Raw genomic sequence first — 8,633 nt, forward strand, 5'->3', positions numbered from 1 at the left:
CTCTGTTTTTTCTCCCCAACTCTTTTATGAGATTTGAGACTTTGGCAACACTTTAATATTTGCTTCGAGTTTGCAGTGTGTTTCATGCTCCTTGCAGTGTTAGGAGCCAGCATTGAGCACTTGCTAGTAGAGAGTTCAGTTCCTACTATGGCCTGTCCCTGAGCCTTTTTCTAATGTTCTCCTTCACTTGGTGAGCTATATGCTGCCACCAAAAGTAGTTTTGTTGGCTTCAGAATCTTCCTAATATGGTGAAGTGGGAGTTAAGACATAACAGATAAACTGTAGAAGTCATGAATCTGGTCTAAAAGCCATCTTAAATTCCCAGGCCCGTTTAAAATGTTAAAACACCGTGTTTTCTCTCCCCTTTTTAAAATGACTTTGAGACTGTTGCTCTGCTCTCGTGTGCTTAGACTGTGTGGTGTTTTTTTCATGTGTTTACCTCAACACCAAAGAGTGTTTAGAAAGAAAATAGCTGTCTTTTTCACCACCTCCTCGGAATAACAAATTGCTTCTATTTATATAGAACCCCATCCCAGGCTTCTGGATGCCTTGTAAATTATGGCAAAAACTGTCTTAAATAAGTATGGGTTCATAAGTATCTTATTTGGGTCATGTTTTTTAACCATTTAATTTTTTTAATTTTCTACAAACTTTCACATATAGTATTTCTAAATTTAGTCACTGGTATTTAACATGGCAATGAATACTGGGTACTAAAAAAAATTAATAGAGCTGTATAATTCTGTCTTTAAAGTTTCAGACACAGTAATATGGAGCTCCAAGTTATTTCCTGCTTGCTTTAAACATGAACTGTCATGACTTAAGTTGACTAACTTTGGAGACATTTGCATTCTAAACATACTAGACAGGAACAACTGGTTTTATTTTAAAGGAGACATTGCTGTATTTTATGGCTGGTTATATGTTCACTTAATTAGTGTCCAAACCTTCCTAGATGTTCAGGTGCTCTAGTTCCTCAGTTACATTGGAAGCTAAAACAATTTAACTTGTTAAAACATGACCTAGTAGTCAAAAGGTAAAATTATGCTTAGAAGTGAAAACAATGTTTTAAGGCATAAATACTAAACCACTGAATTACTATAAGCCACAAGAGTTCAGTGGTTTGAGTGGCCACATTCTAAAATTAGACAAGTTTTTTGGTTGCCACTTGTTTCTCTTTCATCTTTAAACTGTTTGCTAAATAAGATTTAACCATTTCACATTTATAATTTAAAGGTAAGTCGTGAAATGTACCATTAGTTAAAGATAAAAACATTATGACAATAACAGAGGAAAGACTTAAAATAGTTCAAACAGGCTAGGATATGCCTCCTAACACTAGGATATTCTAACTAAGATTACTTTTAATTTAATACAGTAATTGCAGCTGGTTTACATTTAATTTTGTGATTTTTTTTTTTTAAAAATGAACCTTTTATTTAGAACTTTTCCCCCACAAATTTAGAGTTTTCTTGCTTTGCTGGATCCACAAGAGTGGAAAGAAAATAATTATATTTGAATAAATCCTGAATTTGAGGTGAGATGAAATTATATAATAAGAGGGGAATTGGCAGAGTAGGTTAGAATTTCAATTCTGCCACTAACTAGCTTCATGTGCCTGTTTTCTTATCCTCACAGTTAAAGGGTTGGTGTAGAACCCCCATCATCCCATAGAACTTTCTGCAATAATGGAAATGCCCTATATCAGTGCTGTCCAGTATAGTAGTTACTAGCCACATGTGGCTATTGAGCACTTAGGGTAGGTAATGCAACTGAGGGACCCGATTGTTTTTCCCCCAACTTCATTGATGTGATCCGTGTACATTTAAATAGCTGCATCTATGCCATATTGGACATATAGATATGCAACAGTATTTCCCAAGCTCAGCTAATCCCTAGAATCATCTCTTACTGTAGATTTCTTGTAAAAATACAAAACCTCTCTCCTGGATGTTATCATTCAGTAGGCTTGTAGTGGGGTCTGGGAATATATGTTTTTAATGCATGTCCCACAAAGTTTATCACATTGGCTAGGGAAACACTGCATTAGAAGATTTCTGAGCTCCCTTCTAGTTCTCACTTTAATATTGATAACTTAGCATAGTGGAAATGAGCTCTGGCTGAGTTGGCAAAGTGGCCTGGTTTTAGCTCTGCCACCTCCTGCCTGTGATCTTAGGCAAGTTCCCTAATCTCTTGAGCTTCATTTTTCTCATCTAAAATATGGGCTGAAATCTGCCTCCCTCCCTCCTAAGGTTTCTGTAAATTTCTAATCAGATGTGACCATTGTATAAGAAAATGTAAGCTGCTATAAATGATAATTTAAGTGTTATCTTTCCAGGATTCCTTTTCTTTGTCCCTTTTCACTGTGTTACCCAATTCCTACTTCATTCTTAAAGAACCGGTTGTATATAGTATTTCTTAATTAATACAGTAATTTCTTGTCTTCCCCACTATTTGGCCAGTTTTGCCGTCTAGTCCTAGGACATACTAAACCTAACACTTTTTTGTATTTCTGGTGCTTAGCATAATGATTTGTATCTATTGCTCAGTAAGTATTGGTTAATACCACCTATTACTTTAATTTTAGGTTTCAAAACTTTAATTAGTTAGTTTCAGGTTATTTTATGCACCAGAAAAATAACCTCCTGTGTCCCCATAGGTGTTTAACCTTTTTTTTTTTAATCTTTTTATCTTTTTTTTTTTTTTAGAGAGAGGAAAAGGGAGGGAGGGAGGAAACAAACATCGATGTGAAAACAAGAAACATCGATCTGTTGCCTCCTGTATTCGCCCCGATCCAGGATTGAACCCGCCAACCTGGTTATGTGCCCTGACCGGGAATCAAACAGGTGACCCTTTGGTGCACAGGGCAATGCTCAACCAACTGAGCCAGGGTGATTGTTTCATTACTAATTACCCATAGTTATTACTGCTTAGTGATTATATATCTTTTGAGCAACTAGCTCCAAATATGTTTTTAAAAGATAAGCACTAAGAGAATACCATCAGTTTACATTAGTGTTTTTAGGTTATATCTAGCCAGCATGATGCTGAATAACCTGTTTAACTTGTTTTCGCTATATTAGCATATTAATAAATAATATCGTTCGATCACTCAGACTGCATTTGCACTACAACTTTAGTATGAATTCTGTCATTTGGGTAAATTGATAGTAATAATGATCTTAAAGACCCTCTAGGCTACTATGTTTCAGACTTAATTTTGACATGGTTGTCTTATTTTTAATAGCTTTTCAGGTTCATACTTAAGGATTCATAGCTTTCTTCTGAAGAACTGAAAGTCCATTCATGTGAATTATTTATTTTATCATACATCCTTTCTGTGTGGTAAGTGGTATTTTCCTTATTTTGAAGAGATGGAAACTGAGACCCAAGTTATTGTTAATATCCAAAGTCATAAGTGATAGAACCGGAAACCAAAGAAGTAGAAATTTGTATTTCTTATAGATCAAGGAGTAGCTTCCTTTTGCTCACTGTTACTTTAAATCTTAGAGTATAGTTATGTAATATATTGACCTCTCCTGTCATTCCCTGGGTACTTTTCACTTTCTCTAGGTAGGTTATTCAGGATATTAATTTCCATTTCCTCCTGATTATATCATTAACCTGAGTTTATTTCACATTGAACTTGTGGGAAACAAAAACTCAATAATCCCAAATCCTTACCATTTATTTTCCTACTAATAGTAAGCTTAGAAAGAATGAAGACATATCTGTTTAGGCTGGTGAATTGTATCACTATGCTGTGCTTTTCATCTTATGGTGGAATGGGGAAGAGACCATAAGAGCTAAATAGCTCTTTAATCTTCTACTGAGTCCAATCATTATAGCATATCTATTAATTTTTATTTTGAATTTTGTAAGTTCACACATAAAATTTTCAAATTTAACAACTTAGGACAAAATATAAAACTTTGAAAATTATGTAGGCCACGCTACATAATTATGTGGGTAATAGATGTTAACTGTTAATGGGTTTATTCATATCGAAATTATACTATTATTGTTTGCATACTTATACATTTAGAATCTCAAATCTTTTCTGAAAAATTTCTCCTAGAAACCTTTAGACTTTCATTGGAAGTTTTGTTTGATTATCCAACAAGTTAGTGGCTGTATCTTTTAATTACTTTGTAGATTTTATAGGGAGGATGGTTCATCAGGGTGACAGTTATAGTAGGAAAATGAAATTCTACTGATTTGTGACTCCTCACATTTTGCCATTATAAAAGCTTGTGTTTACTTTTTGCTGTTTAAAAAAAGGAACTGAAAAATATAAAAATGTTTAAATCATTCTCCCATCCCATTCTCACCCTGTTAAGAGTTTAGCTTTTCCTTCTAGTGTCTTTCTAAAATCCATATATAAACAAGCAATCTCTGTATACACCAGCATATATAAAGTGAGTTGTGCTATTCATCACTTACAGTTTATGTTTTTCACTTTTACCTATTGCTAATCAATCTCCTAATGATGGTGAGTTTTTTAATTATTACATTATTGCTGCAAGAAACCTCTCCACATAGATTCTTGTGTCCTGGAGGCAGATTTGTAAAAGTGGAATTACATGGTCAAACGGTTTTCATAAATAATGTCAAGTTGCGTTCCAAAAAGATGGCATAAATTTGCCTTCCTACATAAATTTGCCAATGCCAGATGTCTCTCAAATTTTATTAGTTTCATGAATTTTCAAAATGTAGTTTATACTTTATAAAAATTAACATTTATTTTTGTAAAAAGACATGCATTTGATAGTACAATATTAAACAGTGATAAAAGTACTGCCAAAAAAAATCAATTGCAGCAATCCTTTTCCCAATTCAGCTCTCTTGAGACAACTACTTTTAATTCATTTAGCTTTTTTATCTAGTATTTACCTCCATTATTCTAAATATTAGGTTTATATTACTCAGTGCATGAATTTTAGATACTCTCTTTTTACTTCCACTGTGTTGGGTGAAGAGTTACCATATATGCTCAAAAGTAGGTGAGGTTTCCCCACCTGCAGTCATCCCATCACCTTATATTCAAGGACTTGGTCACTTAACACAAGTTTTCAGTTTTATTTGATCCTTGTTTTCTAAGCATGCAGATGTTAAATAACAGAACCATAATTAAGAAAAAAGAGAAGAGCAGTTAAAATTTAACCCAGATTTAAGATCATTCCTCTGACTCATATTATTGGTGTTCATTTTAGCTGTATGGCCTTGGCCAAATTGCTTAGTCTATTTGAGCCTCTACTTCCTCATCTATAAAATGGGAGTAATAGTACTTATAAAGGTTAAATTTATCACTACACATTAAGTGCTTAGACTGTGCCTAACACTAAGTATCCTATAAATGTTAACTATTAATAATTATGAGACCTTTGCAAATCACCATAAAAAGTAATCCTGTAAGATGTTATTATGAAATTTACAAATAAACCCCTATAGGGCAAACTATGTTTCTTAACCAAATGAGATAAAAATGAAGAAGATTTACTCTGGAAAACTGTTAGATGATACAAAAAGTGAGTCTAATGACAGGTAAAGTATTCCAGAAAGTGACAAAAGCAGTATTTCTAAAATAATATATTCTAATATACTACTTAAATATGCATGTGTAGACTTCTAGGTCTAGTCTGATCCAATTTTCCCACCCACTTTTCTACAAACCTATAAAACCAACGAAGAGCACATATAAATCAAACACTACCTGTGCCTTCAGTATTATTAAGAAAGTTTAACACAACCTTCAGTTTACCTATAAGTAGAGAAATAAATCAGATTCTAAGAGCTCCTTGTCTTTGCTGTGGATGTGAAGAGTGGGTGAGGGAAAGCTTAACAGGTTCACTGAAAAAGTTTAGGGGCATGGAAGATTTAGATGAAGCACAAAATATCACTTCCAAGAGAAAAATTCCAACACTAAGTTCCAAAATACTGAATACAGGTTTGAAATCTGATAGTTTTTAGCTCTAACCACAGAGAAGAACTTGAAAATAATCTACCGAAACGGATAGCCTTAAATTATAAGCATTGCTTCATAGGGAAGGGGTGAAGATACGGAGGCTTGGAGAAATGATAGTGAAGAGAAAGAAAAGAGGAAAAAAATTAATGATGCTTCAGGAAAAGAAAGAGAAAGTAAATTTAAGATGTATTCATGGACTAGGAACTCTGATCATGAAATGAATCGAAAGAGAAAAGAGTGGACCATCTCCATACAGAGCTGCTCTAAGAAAGCAACAGTGTGAATCAGAGCATTTCAATTGATGGGGGAGGTGGGAAGGGGGCGCAACACCTTGAATCAGAAATATAAAAGTATAAAGAAAGGAAATAACAATAGGAAGAAATCAAGTTAGAGTAGTTCAAACTCAGAAAAGTGAAGGAAAAAAGTTGAAAAAAGTCAGAAATGAAGACTTCAGTTATAACAAAGTTCCCACTGAACAATAGATTCCAATGTGAATATAATAAAATACATTGAAGAAAAGCAGGAAAACAATCCAGAAAATGAGATTAAATTTTTTTGTTATTTGACAGTTTAAATGGAAGATGAGTCTAAAAAAGCCTACTGTGGCCTGGCCAGTGTGATTTGGTAGTTGGGCGTCGACCTATAAATCAGGAGGTCACAGTTCGATTCCCAGTCAGGGCACATGCCTGGGTTGTGGGCTGGATCCCCAGAGTAGGGCATGCAGGAGGCAACCGATAAATGATTCACCCTCATCATTGATGTTTCTGTCTCTCTCCCTCTCCCTTCCTCTCTGAAATCAATAAAAATATTTTAAATCTAATGTGTGTAATTATTGTCCCTAATAAGGAAAAAAGTATAATATTTAAAACTATCATCGAAGAAAACTCTGGAAATAAAAGATCTGAATCTGAACATCAAAAGTTCATATCAGAAGATAAACTCAACAGTAGAGCAACATGAGGAAAGAAAATGCTAACCAATGATTTTATATTCAGTCAACTGTCCTTCAAATGCCAAGACTATAGAAAAACAATTTTGACTATGCCAAGAACACGGGGAATACTGTACTCACTAGCCCTTCCTGAATAAATTTAAGGCTCAATTTCCTTAGGAAGGGTGGTTTTGGAAATTTTCTGCAAGATTGACAGCGAATACTTCATGTATTTTGTTTTGTTTTTTAGCCCAAGAAATTTTGGGTTTCAACAAAGAACCATTTGCCTGAATATTTACATTGATGTGGAAGTGAGCGTACACAGACCTCATCTTGTAACACCAATGTACCATCCTTGATCATCACATTCTGTACATGATTGCAGATAGTGTGAACAGGAGCCAGTTCATTTCTAGTTCCCCACTATTGGTCAGCCCTCTTTTTTCTTCCAAGGAGACCGAGTTCTACATTGACCTTCACAATAACTGCATCCCTGAATTCAGAGTGAGGTCAACATTTTCTGGAATGTTGACAGTCTGATTGCTGAGAATGGTCTTATCCTCACTATAGATGCAGCAAAAAAGGAGTTTTGTTTATCTTTTTGAACTAAGATTAAAATCAAGAGTAGGGACATAACTAGAATAGTACCTAAATGTTACCTGTTCTGACAAAAGAATGCAATCAATAAATTACCTGAGAGAAAGGGAACAGAACGGGAAAACTAGAATGAGGTTAATGCATATAGTTTATTAGGAGTGATTCAGAGGATTTCATCTGAAACAGAAAAGGTTAGGTAACAAAAAGATACCTAATGTACTGCAAAAGTGTTACCTTGTTATTGTACTCTGCTCTATTGTGCTTCGTAGATACTGCATTTTGAGTGTTTGTGGCAACCCTACACTGAGCAAGCTTATTAGAACCATTTTCCCAATAGATCTTGCTCAATTTTGTGTCTCTGTGTCACATTTTGGTAATTCTTGTAACATTTCAAACGTTTTCATTATTTTTTAAATACATACTTTTATTGAATTCAGAGAGGAAGAGCGAGGGAGAAACATCAATGAAGAGAGAGAATCACTGATTGGCTGCTACCTGCACTCCCCCTACTGGGGATCGAGCCCACAACCCGGGCATGTGCCTCAACTGGAATGGAACCTGGGACCCTTCAGTCTGCAGGCCGACACTCTATCCACTAAGCCAAACCAGTTAGGGCAAACTTTTTTATTTATTGTGATCAGTGATCTTTGACATTGCTATTGTAATTGCTTTAGGGAGCCAGCAACCACACCTATGCCAGACAGCAAACTTAATTGATAAATATTGTGTGTGTTCTGTTGGGTCATTCCCCATCTTCCTGCCCTGGGCCTCCTTAGTCTGAGACAACAATATTGAAATTAGGCCAATCAATAACCCTATAATGGCCTCTAAGTATTCAAGTGAAAGGAAGAGTTGTATACCTCTCACTCAAAATCTAGAAATGATTAAGCTTACTGAGAAGGGCATGTCAAAAGCTAGGCCTCTTGCCCAGCTGGCATGGCTCAGTGGCTGAACATCGACCTATGAACCAGGAGGTTAAGGTTTGATTCCCCATCAGGGCACATGCCTGAGTTGTGGGAACGATCCCCAGTGTGGAGCATGCTGGAGCCAGCTGACCAATGATTCTCATCATTGATGTTTCTATCTCTCTATCCCTCTCCCTTCCTCTCTGAAATCAATAAAAAATATATTTTTGTAAAA

General features: G+C 35.2%; 1 protein-coding gene across 6 annotated transcripts in view; it reads left to right on the forward strand.

Moving 5' to 3' along the window:
- MBTD1 (mbt domain containing 1) overlaps positions 1-8,633 on the forward strand; it is a 44,246-nt gene that overhangs the window by 1,834 nt on the left and 33,779 nt on the right. For all 6 annotated transcript variants that reach the window (XM_006774207.2, XM_006774206.2, XM_006774210.2 and 3 more), the window contains one exon: positions 3,248-3,345. The gene's annotated coding sequence lies outside the window, so the exon portion shown is untranslated. The remainder of the gene's footprint in view (positions 1-3,247; positions 3,346-8,633) is intronic.

The sequence above is a fragment of the Myotis davidii genome, unplaced genomic scaffold, assembly GCF_000327345.1.
Source record: "Myotis davidii unplaced genomic scaffold, ASM32734v1 scaffold327, whole genome shotgun sequence".
Classification (NCBI taxonomy): Eukaryota; Metazoa; Chordata; class Mammalia; order Chiroptera; family Vespertilionidae; genus Myotis; species Myotis davidii.